Source organism: Solanum tuberosum, unplaced genomic scaffold, assembly GCF_000226075.1.
Source record: "Solanum tuberosum cultivar DM 1-3 516 R44 unplaced genomic scaffold, SolTub_3.0 scf00181, whole genome shotgun sequence".
NCBI lineage: Eukaryota > Viridiplantae > Streptophyta > Magnoliopsida > Solanales > Solanaceae > Solanum > Solanum tuberosum.
The window spans coordinates 1,224,633-1,244,889 of NW_006239106.1; the positions used below are offsets into that span (position 1 = coordinate 1,224,633).

Consider the following 20,257-nt stretch of genomic DNA (forward strand, 5'->3'; position numbering starts at 1 on the left):
GATCTAGCAAAATTCTCTCTTTCGAAGTTGTGGTGAGATCCTGCTTTTCGGATCGCCATTAGTTTCCATCTATCATTTAAAGTCTTTAACTTTCCTTTCGAAGACTTGAAATGTATTTCAGATTCTAGAAATGTATTAGATGTTCTTTATACTTATGCTACAGGGTTTTGAGATATTCCTTGTTGTTTTTCTATCGTTTGTGGCCTGACCTCCTTTCGAGAGTCTCGCATGTGTGATTCTTTCAACTTACACACCATTTTGGGGATTTTCTAGGGGTGTATGCCATCATGACCTCGATTTTTAGGTTGTAACAAACTAATTTGAAAAAGTACTCATAAACATTTGTTTTAAGCTAAAATTATAAAAATAAATGAAAAGTCAATTCAAAATAGACTCTTTAAAAAATTTCATTATTTTCATCAAATTTAACAAATATAAATTGTTAAATATTTGCTAAATGCAAAAGTGTTATCTCTTGATAAACATGAAGGATAAAAATTATATAATACATATTTACGAGATTATTTTTAACCTACCCTCAAAATAAACCAAATCTATTCGATGTACTTAGTAAATCGCATGTGTCCTATGCGTTTTATAAGTAAACTTCTTTGAGTGCAATTTCTAAGTTGAATAGGACCTATTGCCTGCTAATATATCGTCCCATCATTTTGAATAATATTTTTTCTTTCTTCCCACTTTTTAACCCTTTTATTAATTAATCTTTTAACTCCTCCTAAAGAAAATAGGTGTCATGCATTATAACAAAAATAACTTATAAATAGTGTTAAAGTCTTTACCCTCATTAGTTAAGTGTCATTAGATTCAATGTGCTAAAAAGGCTTTAGAGACATATACAAAAGTGTTAATTGCTGCTAAAAGGCATATACATAAAAAATGATATAGTGATGTGATGGTATACAAGATAAGTTTAGGCTGAAACTGTTCACTATCAAGGGCGGACTCATATGACGCCGAAGGGGTTCTTCCAAATATCCCTCACTTGTGGCCAGTGTTATCAAAGTAGAGCATGCTTATTTGTAAATTCAGATGGGCCGATCAAATTTTGGTCTTAGTATTGAGCAGGGGCCGCACGAACGCAGGCCCCCTCAGCAACAAATTATGACGCAGGCTCGACCACTTGGGCCGACCTTAGGCAGGCACCCCTCCAAAGTGCAATGGAGGTCACAAGCCTAGGCCATGGGTCTTATTGATCGCCCATTGACCCCGTCCAGGTAAGTATGTTTTCCGATCTGCTCGGCCCATTACTTATACTACAGCTTTTGCTCCGCTTTCTCTTAAATGATGATGTGGGACATAATTCATAAGAGATATATCATTCTAATCAGTTTCTCTTCGTTTTTTTCTTTCTATTTAACGGATTGTATCTTTGATTGACCAAGTACTTAATTACACTTTGTTTGAATGGTAGCTATATATATTTCGATAATGTATTGATTGTATCCTATTATTTTGATGAATGTAATATTTGAATAAAGTATCATTCTTCATCGCTACATAGTATCACACATTGATAATTTAAAACAACTTACTTGGTATTTTTCTAAAAAACACTAGTAATCTACATGTTTTTAATCTTCAAAATGGTTCAACTTGACCTTGAAAAGTAAAGTATGACATTTATAATTTAGAAAACAGGAGAATAAAGACGAAGAAAAAGAAAAATATCAGCATATTCATCCTTATATTTTTCCAAATTGGTGTATTTAGTTTTTATGGAAGACAAATAACAACAGATTTTAACATTTCTTGCAGAAATATACAAGGGAAAAATGATAAAATGCTTTTATATTTCCAACATATCAGAAGAGAAACTTTAAGTCACAAGCTATAATTTGTTTAAGCATAAAAACTTTCTAAAGTATCTAAATATCTATTACACTTCTTAAAATCCCTAACTGAACTTCTTCCTTGTAAAGCTAAAAACACAGGTACATTATTGGTTCCTAAGTCACAAAGTAAAATTTTGGCATTCTAAAAACCTAAGGAGAAAGAAAACAAATTTTGCACTTCCACAAGCACATACAATACTACTTTACATATAGTAACTTAGCTGGATCTCATATAATGGCCAGTGTTATCAAAGTAGTATATTTGAGTTTTGTTGGGTTCAAAAGTGATTAGGGCGTCATGCGAAAGCTTACAATTACAAATCATATGGTTGATAAATCAGACGACAAAAACTTATACAAAAAATATAATATTATTATATGAAAACTAATATAAAAGAAAAATATTAAAACTATTGAGAGAATAAATCTCCCCATAAACTAAACTCTTAAATGTCTACGTTGTGGAAACTATTGTGTGCTTGTTATGAGAATAGATATCTTCAATTTATAGGATTCCAGACTTTCCCTCTAAGGAAAGAATAAACCAAATATGAAATCATGAAAAGTAAAAACAATTATGATTTTCAATAGAATGTTTTTTTTTTGTTTCCCACCTGGTGTTCGGAGCCCATTTGGTTTTGAATTGGCATTTTCAATGTGGTTTTCTTCAGATTCACAGGAAAATGAAATGGATAGTTGACTTAGGAGATATTTGAAGAAACCAAGTGGAATTGAAGCAAGAAGAGGTCAATTGGAAGAAAGTGAAACCGGTAGAAGAATGTTCTTAATCCTACTTCGCGAGCTCTCTAAAAGAAAGAAATACTCCACCAAAGAAATTCTTAGTTTTCTTACTTTGATTTCTAATTTCGCCTTTAATCAGCAAAGTTATTGGACCTTGTTTCTTTTGGTATAATGTACAATCTCTTCTTTACCTATTGATTTGGCAAAAATAATATTTTTAATTACCAACACTCAAGCACAAATATATATATGTGGAGAAAATAAATTCATGACGCATATTAAACTTGCAAATAAAAGTTCATATCGAATTGTACATGTCTAAAGGTAGTTGAAAGGTTTCTCCAATTAATTTAATTGACAATTAATTTTTATAAATAAATAAAATGATAAATATACTTGACATTTTAGTAATTCAACTTTTGACTCAAGACTCTTTCCACTAGGAGTGTGCATCGGTCGGTTCGGTTCGATTTTATGAATTATCGGTTTACGGTTTTTAAATACGCTAAACCAATAACGAACCAATAAGATAATTTTTTATCGGTTTTCGGTTTATCGGTTTTGATCTTTAACGGTTCGGTTTTCGGTTTAACCAATAAGAACATGCTTATAAAACAAATATATGAATTCTCTAATAAATTTGACACGACAAGACATTAATGTAACTTTACTAAAACTCATAAAATAGAAATAATAATAGCAAACATGAAAAGAACTATACATGTGTAACACAAAGAGAAATAAAGAGGAATATGATTCTTACTTTAGGTTTTGACGATTTGTATAATGTATAGTTGTGGACTCAAAGTCACAGCGAAGTATGAATTGATGGCTAAATGACAAAGACATAACTATTAAGATATTGAGATTAATATTTATTAATATGTATGTATATGTAAAAGTATTAAATTACTATAGTCTTAACTCTTAATGGGTTATCGGTTTACCCAATAACCCAATATTGAAAACCAATACCGAACCGATAACCCGATAATTTTTTTTATAAAACCATTAAGGAACCGTTAACCCAATAACCCAATAGCAATAAATCAATAACACTTTTTTTGGTTCGGTTTATCAGTCAGTTCGGTTTTGCACACCACTACTTTCCATAATAGATTGATCTTGTTGACTTATATTACTAAAATCTAAACAAAATGAAGCTTAATTACTCCATTCTCATAATATTTTTAATTTACATTATTTTAATTTGAGGAATAGTTTTTAGTAGGTAACAATTAAGGGTCTAAGTAATTCATAAAGAAACAACAAAAATGTCCAAAAGCAAAATAGTCATCATACCAAGCATTTGAATTTTAACACTACAGAAAGTTACCGTTAATATAGAATGCTTATGTTTAAGAAAACTATTAGGCTTAGTGTTGCATAAATGTAAATGTAACTCTCATTATTATTTGAAAATTGAATTGTTAAATCTCATATTGTATAAATTGTAGAAAAATAAAAAATGAAACAAAAGGGGTGAAAATGAACAATATATGTGTGTGTTCGCAACACTATGTTAGATAGACGATAAAGTAGCACAATCAAAATCTTTCATTCAAAGTAATAATCTTTTAGCAATCTTTATTTGAATTACATGTATTCAAAAAAACATATTGCATAAACTATTCAAGTATTATAAAACTCATCATGTATTAATAGAAGTTTTGTCAATTAAATAGCACTTAAAAGAATAATAACACAAAAACAAAGAATTTTTTTTTCATAACAAATACAAAATGATACGGAATTACATAAAAATATGGGTTGCATACCAAATTTATTTTGGACAACCATACCTTAACTCTAAAATGGAAAAGAAAAACTTAAAACATAAGCTAACATAAAAAAGATCTAAAAGGAATATATAGGTCATAAATTATACTTCTAAGCTAAACACTTGAACTATATTGTAAGAAACCTTCTCTTTTTAATTTCAGAATGAAGCTATTTGTTCTTCTCCTCAGTTAGCTTCTTGACGGCATGTATCTATATCATTATCTAGGTAATAGATGATAGAAAAGAAAATAATATGATCATCTGGGGAGTAATTTACTGGTATTTATAGTAATATTTGGTTGCCTTTTCACTTACCAAAATTTATTAATGGAGCACATTGAATCATGAAACATAAATTTTATTTTGGTTTCAAAATTCAAAGAGTCACCGAATTGGAAGAGTTTCATACATTATTTTGTCTTCTACTCTAATTGAATTTAATCTAATCAATTATAATTATAATGTCATGACTAAAAAAAATCAAGTGTAGTTGTTGGACTTCATATTCCACCATGATGTAATTAAAATATTAATTTTATTTTGATATAGTGGAGGAGCAAAATGGTAATCCAACTCTGAAGGTTGGAGCTTCCCACTTCATAATATATGATGATAAAATAAAATTAAATACAATATAAATTAATATAATATAATATATATTGTGATGATATAAATATTGATTTGATTATGAATTTTGTAATAAAATTTTACTATGCCTCTATTTATAAAATAACAATATAAAATACTAATGATATTATGAACATGACTATTAATATGAAAGAGTAATGTATGAAATCTGAGAGAAGTTAAAGAGGTGTTATTAACTTCAAAATTAGTGTATCTTCATATCACAATGAATAATGTTTATTCATTTATTACTTTAATAAATATTTTTGAATAAATCAATTTAAGTAGAATGACCATTAAGATACACTTACGTGAATTTGGCCTACATAGAACAATTTTCACAACTTTTTAAATTCTCCATAATTTGGTCATCATGACTAACTAAAATTGATGATTGATGCCTATTCATTTAATATTTAAAAAAATATCATAAACCCAATAAATAACTGTAAAAAAAGTTATAGATATTTTATTATTTATTTAACTATATATGCTATTAATAGTATTATCGTCGCAACTCAACTTTATAAGAGTATTTTGATATTTCAACATTTGACTTTTTTTATTCCCACTTATAGTAATATATGATGATGATATGATAACTTTTTTTGTTCTCCTTATAATAATATATGATGATATGATATACGTATATATATTTGAAAATTTGTATCCACTTCAATTTTATATTCATAAACTATACGCTTTTATTTGTGGGAGAGGTTTAGCCATCGCTTTGGATGAGATTTTGCCTACCTAATCAATATATATATATATTTGTATCTAATTCAATTTTATATTCATAAACTAAAGCTTAATCTTAGGCGTTGCTAAACAAAATTGAAAATATGGAGAAATTCATTGTCATTGTAGATATATCCAACAGGTTCCAAGGTCAATCCCCCACTTCATGTGCAAAACATGTTAAAGGTAAGAACTTTTTAGAGAGTACAAAATCATATTTTCTCAATCTCAATTTATGCGACAGTGCTTGAATTTCAAGACCTAAATAAATTTTACTTTGATCGCACTTTTTCAAATATTTTTTTAAATATTTTAAATTGTTAATTATTATGACTTATAATACTTTTTAACATAATTTTTTATATAAATTTAATTTGTTAAAAGTGAGAAAAATCTATATCCGAATTCATAACTAAAATTAAAAAGTTTGACTCTTTGAAATTATGCATAAACATAATGTATTAATTCAACAGAACTAAGTATGGGCGTAAGTTTCCTCCTGCTATTTATCTAATATGTTGTATTAAAACCTGCAAAACTTTTCTTACTTATCTTTTCGGAGCTTGGAGGCTATTCAATTTAGTTTCACTAAGGCTGAAAGCAGGCCACTTCTATAATCACAACAAACAAAAAGCAGAACAGAGAAGTAAATTACAAAGCTAAGAAAAAATTGCATAACAGAGACAAAAAAACAATGCAGAATAGTTAAAGAAGTATAAAATAGAGGGGGGAAATGCACAACAGAGACAAAACACATAGCAGATGCTTGTATTAACCAAATTTTATCTAAAGGAATTAAATTTTAAGCAGTGTCAAGAACTAGTGAGACGACTCATCCAACATATGAAAACCAAATGCGAGATCACTAAACCAATATTCAAATTTTCAACAAAATTGACATTAAGCAGAGGAAAAGTATACTAACTTGCAACTTCACATCTACAACGCAACATAAAACATAAAGAGGGAGGTTATAAGTTATGGACAAGTACTCACGAAATAGTACGAGAAATTAGAAAAACTTAAAGTTATATATCTTCTGTTTGATATTTTCAGCCTCCATGAAATAATCAGATGGCCCATAAATTCCTTGTATCTGATAAATTTAAAGGTTAAAACTCATCACTAGTTTTGCAGAGCCCCAACATATTTGGCTTTATCAAAAGATCTAGTTTGGATACATTCTTTCAAGAATTTAGAAGCCCCCATGAAAACAAGTTACAGAGCTTAGGATGTTAGAAAATACAATAAAGCACAAGAGTTTTTGATCAGGTAACAATTTCATTGATCACAAGGTCAAAGTTGATTGTATACAAAAAATATATCAAGGAGTAAACAACATACAAAAAAGACATGATCCTCTACAAAAGACACCCAAAATCCTCTAAACAATACTAAATAAGGAAGCAAATTTTACTCCTTTATCACTATCAAGTCACATTAGAGCCACTAAATTTCATACGAAACCAAAACAATTAAGCAAGATGGTCAGGATCTTGTTAGCAACTACAGAAATAGACTATAATAACATGAAAATGATTTAACTTATACACTGACATCATGCAACTTAGGCAACAAATATATTCAAAGGTGTTTTTGCTCAACTGATTTTTTAAAGCAAGGTAGACATGAATGCTCTTATAGCAGTCTAATCCTTTTCAACAATAATAAGTTCAATTCTAAATGCATAATTCTTCATTCGACTATGAAATTTTCAACTACCCATTCCACACAGTATTTAAGTCCTCATTTGATGTTATTCATAATATCAAATCCACCACCTCTATAAAAATGACCCAACAACTTTCACAAAAACTCAAATCTAAATCTGAAGGAAATAAAACTACCCAAGGTAATAATATATGCACAAGTAAAAGACCCAACAATGGTTATATAAAAGAGACTTATTAATCTACAAATAGTAGGTAGGAGCCTTTATTCAATAACTCTTGTATTTTTGTACATTGAGTATATCTCTCTACTACTTGAATGTATCTCTCTACTATATTGAATATATGTAATAAAGCACCCCTATTTATAATACTAACAACCAAAGTAAACTAGGACTAACAAATTATAATTAAACATAAATAAAGTAAATATCATAAATAACAAATCCTAAACTATTAAGGAATTCTAAACTACTTAGGAATCCTACTGTTCGTTTATTTCCTACATAGCCTCTCTTAAACCAAGATCTTCAAATATGACCATGCCTAGCATCTTCTTCAACTTTATGAACAACTCCAATTTTAATGGCTTTGTGAAAATATCAGCAACTTGTTCTTCGGTCTTGCAATATTCAATCATTATCTCTTTATCATGGACCAAGTCACGAATGAAGTGTCATTTGATGTCAATGTGTTTGCTATGACCATGAAAAACTGGATTCTTTGTAAACGCAACTGCAGGCTTGCTATAACAAAATATTTTTGTAGGACTATCTTGCTTGTGTTGAAGAAATCGAAGCATCCTTGTCAACCATAATGCTTGTGTAGCACTACTTGTTGCAATCATATACTCTGTTTCAGCAGTTCATAAAGCAACAACTTGTTGTTTCTTTGAAGACCATGAAAATACACTAGATCCCAAATAAAATGTATAGCCAGAAGTACTTTTTCTTTGCATCATATCACTAGCCCAATCACTATCAGTTAATCCAACAAGATTACTATCATTAGTATTTGAATAAAATATGTCATCAGAGTGTGTACCTTAAATATATCTCAAAATTCTCTTGACGGCTTGCAAGTGAGATTGACACGGAAACTCCATAAATCTACTAATTAATCCAACTTCATAAGTAATATCATGCCTTGTAGAAGTCAAGTATCTTAGACTCCCTACCAATTTTCTAAATTATGTAGCATCAACAAAATCGTGTGTGCCATCTTTGGTCAACTTCAATCTCTCTTTAGCAGAATTCAAGATCAATTTGACTTTCTTCATATTTAATATTTTAAAAATATCATCATCATTATTTTTTCTTTTCTTGTATTCTTGAATAACCATTATTGCCTTAAAATCATCTGCTTCTCCAATTGGTTTGTAGTTGGTCTTGCATGTCCATTCGACTTCAGTTGATCGTGTATGTGGTATCACTACAAAAAAAATCAGCATTTAGCGACAAATTCTAGCAACGAACAAATTTTTATCGGAAAAATAACGACGGATTAGCTGCAAATTTACAATTACGTCACTAAAAAAAACTAAAAGTAAATGAACATCATATGCAGTGATAGACTAGCGACGAAATATCAAATTTGTTGCCAAATTTGGTGCCAATTTTACGTGCCATAAATTTAACTACAAAATTAGCAACAAATGGATGGCGATATAATTATTTAGAATTTTTATACGCCATTTTAATCGGGTCAAAATAGTGTATAACATTTTGGTGATTCCTAAATTAATTGTCTAAGTAAAGGAGTCGCCACCTAATTATTACAGTGAATTAGGGCACCTAAAATTAATTAAAGTCTTTGTCTAAATTTAACTCCATTTTAAACATGAGAATCTAGGTACATGTTCAATTAATCTAATGGAAAGGAATGAGGCATCCTGTAACACCCCGGAATTTAGTGAGTTGAACTAGTGGGTTCTAGAGCCTTTTGTAAGAGGTTTGGAGTGTCGTATGAGGATTAGAGATTGTAAAAACGATTTCCGTACTTATAATAGGGGTTTAAGGGTTAGGGCGTCAAGGTACGACCCCCTAAGGACAACCTAAGGGGTCCTTGAGGAGGACCTCAAGACAGCCCAAAAAGCTATTTTTTGGCAGCAACCTACGCATGGCCACCTACTGGCCGTAGGTGGACCCACACCTCGTAGGTTGGGGTCGTGGGTTAAGGTTGGGGTGGCCTGCAAGTCCTTAGCCTCAGGTGCAAACCACGATGGTGCAGCACGATCCGTCATCCCAACTACGGTCCGTAGGTGGGGGTTCGTAGGTCCTAGCAGTTTTTGGACTTGAAGTTATGCCATATGTTCCAATCATGTATAGCTTGGCTTAGTAGGATAAGACCAAGGTTGATAGCTTGGGATGGAGGATCTATACTCTCGTAAGGGATAGCTTGACTTAGCATTGTAGAATGCATGTCATGGTAGCATGAGTTAGTAGTAGTCATGGTAGCCTGGGATTGAGGATTTACACTCTCCTATGGGTAGCTTAAACTGGCATTCACTACAAAAAAAACTTGATTTAGCGACGGATTTTAGCTACAAAGAGATTTCCATCGCTAAATAGCGACGGATTAGCAACCAAATTTTAATTATGTCACTAATAAGGCAAAAATATATTTGACATCAAATTTAGCTACGGATTAACGACGGAAATATAAATCCGTCACTAAATTGTGGAGCTAAATTTTTGCGCTCTCATGCTAGCTACAAAAATTAGCAACAAAAATCATGCGACAAAACTTATTAAATGTTAGCTACGGAAGTAGTGACGGAATATCTGTCGCTAGTATATTTTATTAATTAAAATATTTTAATATTAGTTTCTAGAAAAATAAATTCTACTATTCTAGGGCACGGTGACTTCATTTTCTCGCTACTCTCGTTCTCATCATAAAAGCCTGAAATCATAAACACCATCGGTGTCTTTTTCGTTGCCACCTCTCCGACAAGTCGCTCCTCTCCAATGCTTGACCATCTCTAGCTGCTCATCCCTTAGTTTATAGGGTTTTAGAAGTCTTTATTTTCATCTCAGGTAAAGTGTATTTCTTTGCATTCGATTAGTTATTCTTTTATTCGAGTTTAATTTTAATCTCATCATCTTTTTTATTTCTAATATCAGAGTTTCGGTAATGTTCTCTAAGAATCTTCACTATTTTTACTTCGTAGAGTTGGAATTTGGGTAAGAACTCTATAGCTTAATCTTCGATCCGAGCAAAAAAGGTGCATAAATACGATTCTATTTTTTCATTTAAGCAATTTCTCTATTTATGGACATTACATGCTTCAGCTAACTCAGGTTTTCATTGTTTCCATCTATTTGGCATTTTTTTGTTTAATCAAAGTTAAATTTATGAAACACCCAAAGAACTTTTCAAAGGATTTAAAGCAAATCCGATCCCCAAAATTTGAAATTACAACCTATTCTTAGTGATTCTTATGGTAGTTTCCTTCGAGTTAGTGATTTTAATAGTAATTACTCACTGAGTTCCCTTCGAGTTAGTGATTCTTATAGTAATTACTCACTGAGTTTCCTTCGAGTTGAAAAAGATTGACTCATTGTTGCTATTATCCATGTCCTTCTTTAGAGTTGAAAATGATCAACTCGGATAGGCTAATCTATCAATTCACGTCTTCTTAGAAGAACTACAGCTTATTTGAACTTCATCCTTCATCAAGTTGTTATTCTCCGTCTATCTAATCCTCTCATTGTACTAACCTAAGGGCAAGTATTTTAGCTTAGAGAAGTGTATATTTTGTTCCACACTTTCAAGGAAAGTATGAATTACTATATTCTTGTATGTGATTTTTATTTGAAGAGGAAGGAAGTTTGATCGTCCAAGGTTGAACAACAGGAGCTTGTAGTTATTGATGAACTGGGAACAAACACCTGCTGTGAATGAACACTGCACCACCCGAACTTTCTTTTGAAATTTTAGTAAGTTGCTAAACACCAATTTCTCTTAGAATTTTTTGTTGGTTGCGAAAAGAACAATCTGAACAAAGAATTAGGGAGTTTTAATTAGTTTATTGAACTAGAAATCAATTGATGTTTATTGTTGTAATTCAAAGTTAAAAGGGTTGTATTTTTAAATAAGCTAAATTGAGGGTGGACAACTTGTAGCCTTAACAATAAAATTTTTGAACCTATTAGTTAATGCAGATTGTTGGTCTACGCATTAAAATGATGAGTAAAATTAGCTAATGCAGATTGTTGACGTGAAAAAGATGCGTTAACTTTACATATTTTCTTTAAACTTTTGGACTTTCTTGGATTTCTTAAGTAAGCTTATTGAATTATTATTTATTCGTTAGATGGAACAAATAAGGACCGCGTTTATTGTTTCTGATCATTTACTTATTATTTTACATGCTTCATATATTTTGGGAACTTTGCATCTCTACCAAGTATAGTGAGATATAAATTACAATATGTCAGCCACTTTTTCCTACTCTTTAACTATATGAAAGCATGGCAGACACATCTTTGTTTTTAAGATTCCTTTTGACATGATCTAGATTTCTTGTTATGTTAACCACTAAGGCTGGTCAATTACTTTATCTTACATTGTTACTCCAAAAGACTACTCAGTGATTTATGTTGTTCTTTGTGATTTTAGGTAATGCCCCCACTATGGTGCAGGTTGGATAGGTTGTGGTTTGGACATCCTAACATTCTGTCGGGTTCTTTGGCAAGATCCCTCATTGTTTGACTTCTCAGTCGTGTTTGGAGGTAAATATTTCATTTTTAAAGTGATAATATTCAGATGGCCTTACCCGATGACAAGAAAATAGTAACTAAAAGCAAAGAAATAACTAACAGGATAAATTGTTCTGTGTGAAAGCCTATGAAGTACTTTTACATTATTTTTTGTGTAAGATCACTCTGAGATGTGAATGTGGCATTCCTGAAGTTTTAATACATGTGTCTTGATAATTCGAAGTTAAAAGTCGATTTGGTCGTTCTCCTGTTATTATAAAGGTCAACCTGGTGCACGAAGTATGTTGGTGTTCATTGTGTTTCGAATGTGATGAATAATTTTCATGTTCATTTTTCTTTCAATAGTATCATGGATCACTTTCAGCACATCATATCTAACATAAAATCTTTCAAAATACCAAATGTGTAAGGCATATTGCTGAAAATTATCATTGATTTGCTATAGATTTATTTTTGCTAGAGCTTACTGGTGAAAAATAAGGCATGGATACTTGACATTGGTTGATGTTCTTTGATATTCATAGCAAACCTGAAGTGCACTTCATTGAACTCTTCTTTACTATTTCTTGCACTTAGCTTTGCCATGAAAAAATCAAGTGTATTTGTTTACAATTTTTTTGATTTACCAATTTTATTTTACCAAGAAACTCAAAGAAGAATTTTGAGAACTTCTAGTACCTTATAGATCACATGCATATCTAGTTGTTGGATTAAATAAATGTACAAATTATTTTAAGTTCTCACTTACTTTTATTTACAGGATAAAGAGTTCAATAGTTGCTCTGCTCAAGAATTGTTAGAGCAACAGTCATCATAACAACAATTATAGCAGGATGAGATAGATGTTGCAACTTGGATGTATTACGAGATCGTGGAAGAAGTGATGGAGAGAAGAGTTTATGACCTTGGGTTTCAAGAGAAACTGGATTATGACTAGGATCCTACTTTTGATCCAAATGAACATCTCTCGAACACCACATTAGTTAGCTTTGTCCTTAAGGCTCTATTTAATTAGTCGAAGAATTGTTAATGCTTTAAGATTTATGTATTTTTGGATCTACTTGTTAATCATTACTATTATTTCTAAAAAAATTAGGTTCTTTTCGTGCGTATTCAATATTAGTATTACTTTTCATTTATATGTTTTACTTGGATTTTGAAATTATTTTGTAGCTAAATATAAAATTAATAATAGTATTTTACAAATAGCGACGGAATAGCTACAAAATTTTTTAGCCAAAATTTCTTAACGACGAAATCAATAACGTAACTAGCGACAAATATTTTATGTATTAGCTACGGAAACAATTTGTAGCTAATAGTAGCGACGAAATTTACGTCGCTGATCCGTAGCTAAACGTCGCAACGGATTTTAAATATTCGTCGCTAAAGGCTTAGCTACGAGAATTTTACCGACGGATGATATTGCGTCGCTAATCGGTCGCTAACCAGTTATAACGACGGATTATGTTGTTTAGCGACGGATTTTGTGCGTTGCTAAAACCAGAATTTTTTGTAGTGATTGTTAGGATGCCTTCATGGTAGCTTGACTTGCAGAGGCATATCCAAGATTTTGAGATAATGGGTGCACAATTATAAAAAGGTTGATCTATGATATAAATTTGATCGGTTCGACATTTAGATTTTTACTATTGAAAACTGTTAATTTTTTAAAATTATAGGTCTAAAATTAATTCTTATATATATATACACACACACACACACCAATTACCACTTAGAGAAGTGTTATCTAATTTTAGAAAGATAAATATAAATTTTAAATTTCTAACCTCGCGGAGAGAGGTGCACCCAGTCATAATCGCATTATGTGATACTTCAAGTGTGGGTTCACACATCTATATTTCAATATTTTTTCAAAAATATAACACTACAATATATGATCTCGGGAGGGGACCATGGGTTCACGTGAAACTGGTGACCCCTCCTTAGATACACCTCTATTGACTTGGTTTGGCCAAGATTTGGGATAGAGGACTTATACTCTCCTAAAGGTAGCTTAGGATTGAGGATCCATACTCTTCTAAGGATAGCTTGACCTTGCATTGTAAGATGCATGTCAAGGATAGCTTGAATTAGGTTAGTCATGGTAGCTTGGGATTGAGGACTCATACTCTCCTAAGGATAGCTTAGGATTGAGAATCATACTCTCCTAAGGATAGCTTGCATTGTACTATGGTATACTTGTAAGGATAGCATGACTTAGTTGGTTTAAGACTATTTCATGGTAGCTAGGATAGGACACTTGTACCTTTCCTAGAGTAGCTTGGACTTGCATGATAGTGTGTCTTCCAAGGTAGTTAGCTTAGCTTAACCTAGTTATATTAGTAAAATGATAGCATGGTCTAGCCTATTAGGGGGCTATTCATTGGTAGCCTTGAAGAGGTATATAGAATAGAGGGATTAGTCCCCAATTAGTGAACATTCATGATAGTTTAAAGGAGTACTTTGTGTGGGTAGTAGTATGGGATGCAATCCATACATGGCACAAGTATGACTTGAGGCTAGTTGTGAAGGGTTCCCTTATGTAGTATGACTTAGCTTGGATTGTTGCCATAGTTTCCTTCCAAGATATGATTGACTAAGGTGGTAGTTCCCTTGTCTATAGGAAGTAAGCTAATAGTAAGACCAAAAGGAGGGTGAGTATGACTAATATGACTTCAAGGCTACGCTTAGTGTGAAGGGTAGTATGGATGCCTTTCATGCATTGCACAAGTGTGTCTTGAGGTTACTTAGGAGTATAGTACCCTTATGGTAAAAATGACCAAGAGTCTATTATGATTATATGATTATGAGTTGTCTCCTATGCTCATTAACTATGTCTTATGTTGACTTATGTTTATATGAGGCTTATGTTGGAGACCATGCTATGATTATGATGATTATGTTATGACTATGTTATTATCTCTTATGCTTATGTCTTATGTTGACTAACCATTTTGAGATGCTCTTATGATGTTGTGCTAGCTTTCATACTTGGTACATTTTGTACTAACGCATATTGCCTACATTCTAATCAAATATTCTAATCAAATGTAGGGTTGAGGAGATTGAGTTGCTTTGAACGCTAGGTTTCCAAGGATCTAGAAGAGTTGAAGAATTGGTGAGTCCTCATAGCTTCGAGGACAAACCCTTATTTCCTTTATGTCATTTCTTTATGTTTTTAGACTTTGTATGTGCTGCGTCCCAAGAGTTTTATTCAAGAGTTATGTTAGATGGTTTGAGACAAAGGTTTTAGTAAAGACTTCCGCTTGCTTGTATGAAATTTGACTTTGATTCATGTAAATTTTTTAAATTGTTTCGTATTTTGTTTCTATTACCTATGTTATGATGCTAAGGGCTTATATGAGTTCCCTTCGGGGTCAAGTATGTCATGTTACGTCTAAGGGGTACCCCTGAGTCGTGACACATCCTTTAAGATCGATCCATTAAAAATGATTAACCGGCTAAACTTAATTAATTAATTAGATTAAGTGAAAAATCAGTGATGAGAATAAAATTTGACTAAGAAGGAAATTTAGTATTTAAAAGTGGAAAGTAGTAATTTTTTGTATTTGAAAATAATGTGGATTTAGAAAAGTTTTACACTTGGACACATGAACCAAGACAATCATAAAATAAGAGTTGATTTTTATATAGAAAACATTTGTTGTTGAAATCTTTATTTTTCAAAAAAAAGAATTCGTCAAGGTTATCTCATGTGTCGAGTGGGCTAAAACAATGTATAGACTTCGTCTATTTGCAAAAAAAAACTATTGTTTTTTTAACTAACCTAAAACACCAAGATTCCACTTAAACCAACTTACAAAATATTTTAACTCTAAATGGTGACTTGATTAATAACTAAATGTTTTTCAATATATATATACCAGATATGTCAAACAAAGTTACCAAAACAAACACACAAATATTAAAAGTGAAATAATTGAAAGATAATTATCAAAATATAGTGTTAGGAACAAACAACTAAAGGAATAGTATAGTCGAATGCTTGTCATTTCCTTTCGCCTCTCTTTGCGATGGAGTTTCTAGGGATGTATATGCACGTTTCGAGTCTTGTTGTGACGTTGAGTCTTAAAGTAGGACTCGTAGGTTCCGATGGTGTACATGTCAAAACAAGAAAAAAAAAAAAAAAAAGAGTTGTTAGGAAAGGTAAGATGCTCCTTTAAAAAAAATACCAATAAAAGAAATACACTGTCACTTTGAATTCGAACATTCCATAATTTATGAATATTGCTATATTGTATCACATACACACAGAGCTTCCATTCAAGGCAAAAGATTTATTTGTAATATAATACACGGTTATGTACTTAATTTAAAATAAACAAACATACTCGATATGAAGTTCATTTTATAGGGTATTTATAGGGGATAAAGGTTGGGATTTTTGGGCGGGATTTGAGAGGTTTAATTTTATTTAAAATTGAGTCCAAAGAGTCGTTTGAATTTTGTCGAATTTGACAGAGATATGGCTTCAGATAATCACCCAAAATAGTGAGATTTATTTGAAATTTGAAGAAAGTTGTTGCATTTTGAAACATGGAACAAGGAGGTCTTCTTTGGGCGTCTGAAAAAAGGACAAACCTTAGCTCAAAATGGAGTGAGGAAAGATGTCCATATTGGAACTTTGCTTAAAAGAGGAAAAGAGAGGAGACATAATTGGGTATAAATCTGATGAGCTTTTCCCCTTTCTTTAATTAATTCTTTTGGGGTTCTAATTAATAACTAGTACAAAAAGTTTTAGCAAGTAAGAAACTTGAAATAAAATAACGACTAACAACAATCTATTTTAAGAAGACGACAATAAAGTAATAGTAGTAGAGTTTTGATAATAAAATATATAATTTTAAAATAGTGAAAATGATAATAGAAAGATGATAATCATAAAAATAATAAAAGCTAAAGTAATAATTATGATGTAATAGTAATAAATGTAAAATAGTAGAAGCTAAAAAAATGAATTAGAGGAAAAGAGAGACAAAATTGAGTATCAACAAGAATATTGTGACCAAAATTAACGACGAAATATTCATCGCTAGGCCTTTTAATATTTATCTAACTCTTGTATGCACGGTTGCTATAAAAAAAATCCATATCTATTATTCTAGGTGAAACGTGACAAACTTGACTGATTATTTAGTGTCTATTTATATAGCCCTTTTGGAGAGAAACTAATATGGTATTGTTTTATTGCTTCCAAATAACATCTTATTGATATTTATTGATCATATTATGCTCTTTCATTTTTTGTTTTTTGTGGTTAAAAAGTTTGTGCAATAAAAAATAAGTGGACATAAAATATCAGATTGACGTTTTCTCAATTGCAGCAAATTTTTTTTTCTTATTTTGGTAATTAAGATACTTCATTTTTTGTTTTGGATTTCATGTTGTTGTCTCATAAAAGGAGGGGCGATTATTGAGTTTAGGGGGAGAACTCTTGTGTCGATCAGAGAATACTACAACAAAGAAGGCAAGGAGTCACCTACTGCTAAAGGTATAATCATTTTATTAGATTTTTTTATTAGAAATGAAGTCTCTGTTAATCCCCCCAACATGTATGCTTTTTTATTTAAACATCTTTTTATACCTAAAAAATTGAAAAACTTTACTGAAAATAATAGAAATTCTTTAAATGAATTTTGTAGATTTGGAACAGACAGACCTCATCCAGTGTAAGAGTTATCCCAATCATTCATGTATGATCTCATCACTTTTCTAAAGTTATTTATATTCAACTAGTTTTTCATTACTTGTGACTGTCCATATATTTCAATTTTTTTGCCTCTACAATCTAAAGTTGTTTGACTATTTCACAATTAGAAAATAATGATATTGAAAGCACTAGAATCTCTTTTGAAATTTAAAAAGGTATTTTAGATTATTTTCTTTAGCATCTATATTAGTTTTGGACACCAAAGTTTCTAGTAGAACTTAATAAAGACATTTTTCAACAGCAAGTAATAGTCTTAAAGTCAACTTTTTAGTCCCTTTAGATGATATTTTAATTGTGTTATGAAAAAGGTCTAATTATCTCATTTATTTTAATATCAAATAGGAAAATGAATAATCTAGAGTGTTGTTGGATGTATGAAAGGTTGGATGGTAAAGGATGTATTAATCCAAGGGGAATAGTTGTGATCCATTTGATCACAGAAGATGGACAATACACCAACAAATCTGCATGACACCTCACAAGAAGATCAAAAAACAAAGATTCATTTTTGAGCAATATGTGGCACAAAGCTATTCGATATAAATTATATTTTCTATCTTGGAGACTTTGCCTTAGCAAACTTAATTCCTTTTAACGATACTAACTCTAGATTTGGTAGACGTACAACCTAATGGAAATTGTTTAGGCTATAGGATTCAACACACCTTCACTGGAGAGAAGCAGCTAAACACATAATTGGAGGACCTCTAGGCATCAACCATAATCGGACAGATATTCAACTAGAGATGGGGAACTACAAGATCAATATTGATGGAAGCTATATGCAGAATGATAGTGCTATGATTGATGGCATCTTGAGAGATAGCAATGGAGATTTGATCTTTGCCTTCTCATGGAGTATTTAGAGCACAAGCTCCATTTACACAGAACCACATCAAAACCAAACCAAATAGTAAAACCAAAACTAAATCAAATAGTATCGATTTTCAAAATTTAAAACCGAATCTAACCAAACCACATCAACTATCGGGTTTTTAATCAGTTTGATTCGCATTGCTGTTCGGTTTGGTTTTTTAACCATAACCATGAACAACCCTATCTATGGATTCAAAATTTGGCTTGATTGCTTGCAATGATAATGTTCTTAACATCTTCAACTTGGAAATAGATTCTCTAGTAATTGTGAACATGTTGAATAACAAGGAAACTCGCAACAAGAAGTTGAAAAATATTATTACTGAGATAACTCAAAGGAACACGAATGTCAATGTTGACCCGTCCTACTTTGTATCCTTTTTTGGGAATTAATGGACATGGTTGGGGTCAAGCCTAACCCCACGCCCCCTCTACACCAGTGCCTCACAACCCTTGGTGATGGCTTTAAAAAATGATTTTAAAAGGTAATAAACACAATTGGGTTAGAGGGAGTACAACTAAAAGGATGTACTCTACCAGTCATTTTCTCTTAAGTTAAAAGCATTTGTTACGTCAATATACATCTAAATAAACCCCAAAAATTCAAATTTCTAAATCAATAATTAGATGTATGTTAACAATTGCTTTTGACTTAAGATAATAAGATTGGTAGAGTACATCATTTTAGATGTACTCCCTCTGACCTATTTGTGTCAATTACCTTTTAAAGAATCATTTTTTTAAATCCATCACCAAGGGTTGTGAGTCACTGATGTAAAGGGGGGTGGGGTTAGGCTTGACCCCAACCATGTCCATTAATTACCAAAAAAAAAGATAAAAAGTTGGACGGGGTCATGGACCAACACCTTCTAAGTGAGGTTAAATGTTTACTTCAACTAGAAAAATGTCAACTACCCACCATTAGGAGAAGATACGAGAAGAGCAATTGTACTTAGCTAAATTTTTTCAATAATTGTCTTGTAGAAATGGATGTATAGGCTGATCATTTTCTCTCCTGCAGTGGAGGTTGTTTTGGTGTAGATGATGATAGTTGAAAGGTTTGGTTATGACCCTGTCCAACTTTGTATCCTTTTAGGGAATTAATGAACATGGTTGAGGTCAAGCCTAACCCCGCCCCTCTACACCAGTGACTCACAATCCTTGGTGATGGCTTTAAAAAATGATTTTTTAAAAGGTAATCGCCACAAATGGGTCAGATGGAGTACATCTAAATAAACTCTATCAGTATTTTTCTCTTAAGTTAAAAACAATTGTTACGTCAATATAAATCTAAATAAACACCAAAAAATCAAATTTCTAGGTCAATATTTAGATGTATATTAACATAACAATTGCTTTTGACTTAGATAAAAAGATTGGTAGAGTACATCCTTTTAAATGTACCCCCTCTGACCTATTTCTGTCAATTATCTTTTAAAGAATTTTTAAAGCCATCACCAAGGGTTGTATTCACTAGTGTAGAGGGGGGGGGGGGGGGGGTGGGGGTCC

The 20,257-nt window shown here is 31.5% G+C and overlaps 1 long non-coding RNA gene across 1 annotated transcript; it reads left to right on the plus strand.

Annotated features, from left to right (window-relative positions):
• Nucleotides 1–5,799: 5,799 nt before the first annotated feature.
• LOC102590332 (uncharacterized) lies at nucleotides 5,800–8,485 on the plus strand. Its single transcript, XR_367838.2, has 2 exons — nucleotides 5,800–5,930; nucleotides 8,183–8,485. It is a non-coding gene; the product is annotated as an uncharacterized lncRNA (long non-coding RNA).
• Nucleotides 8,486–20,257: the final 11,772 nt, after the last annotated feature.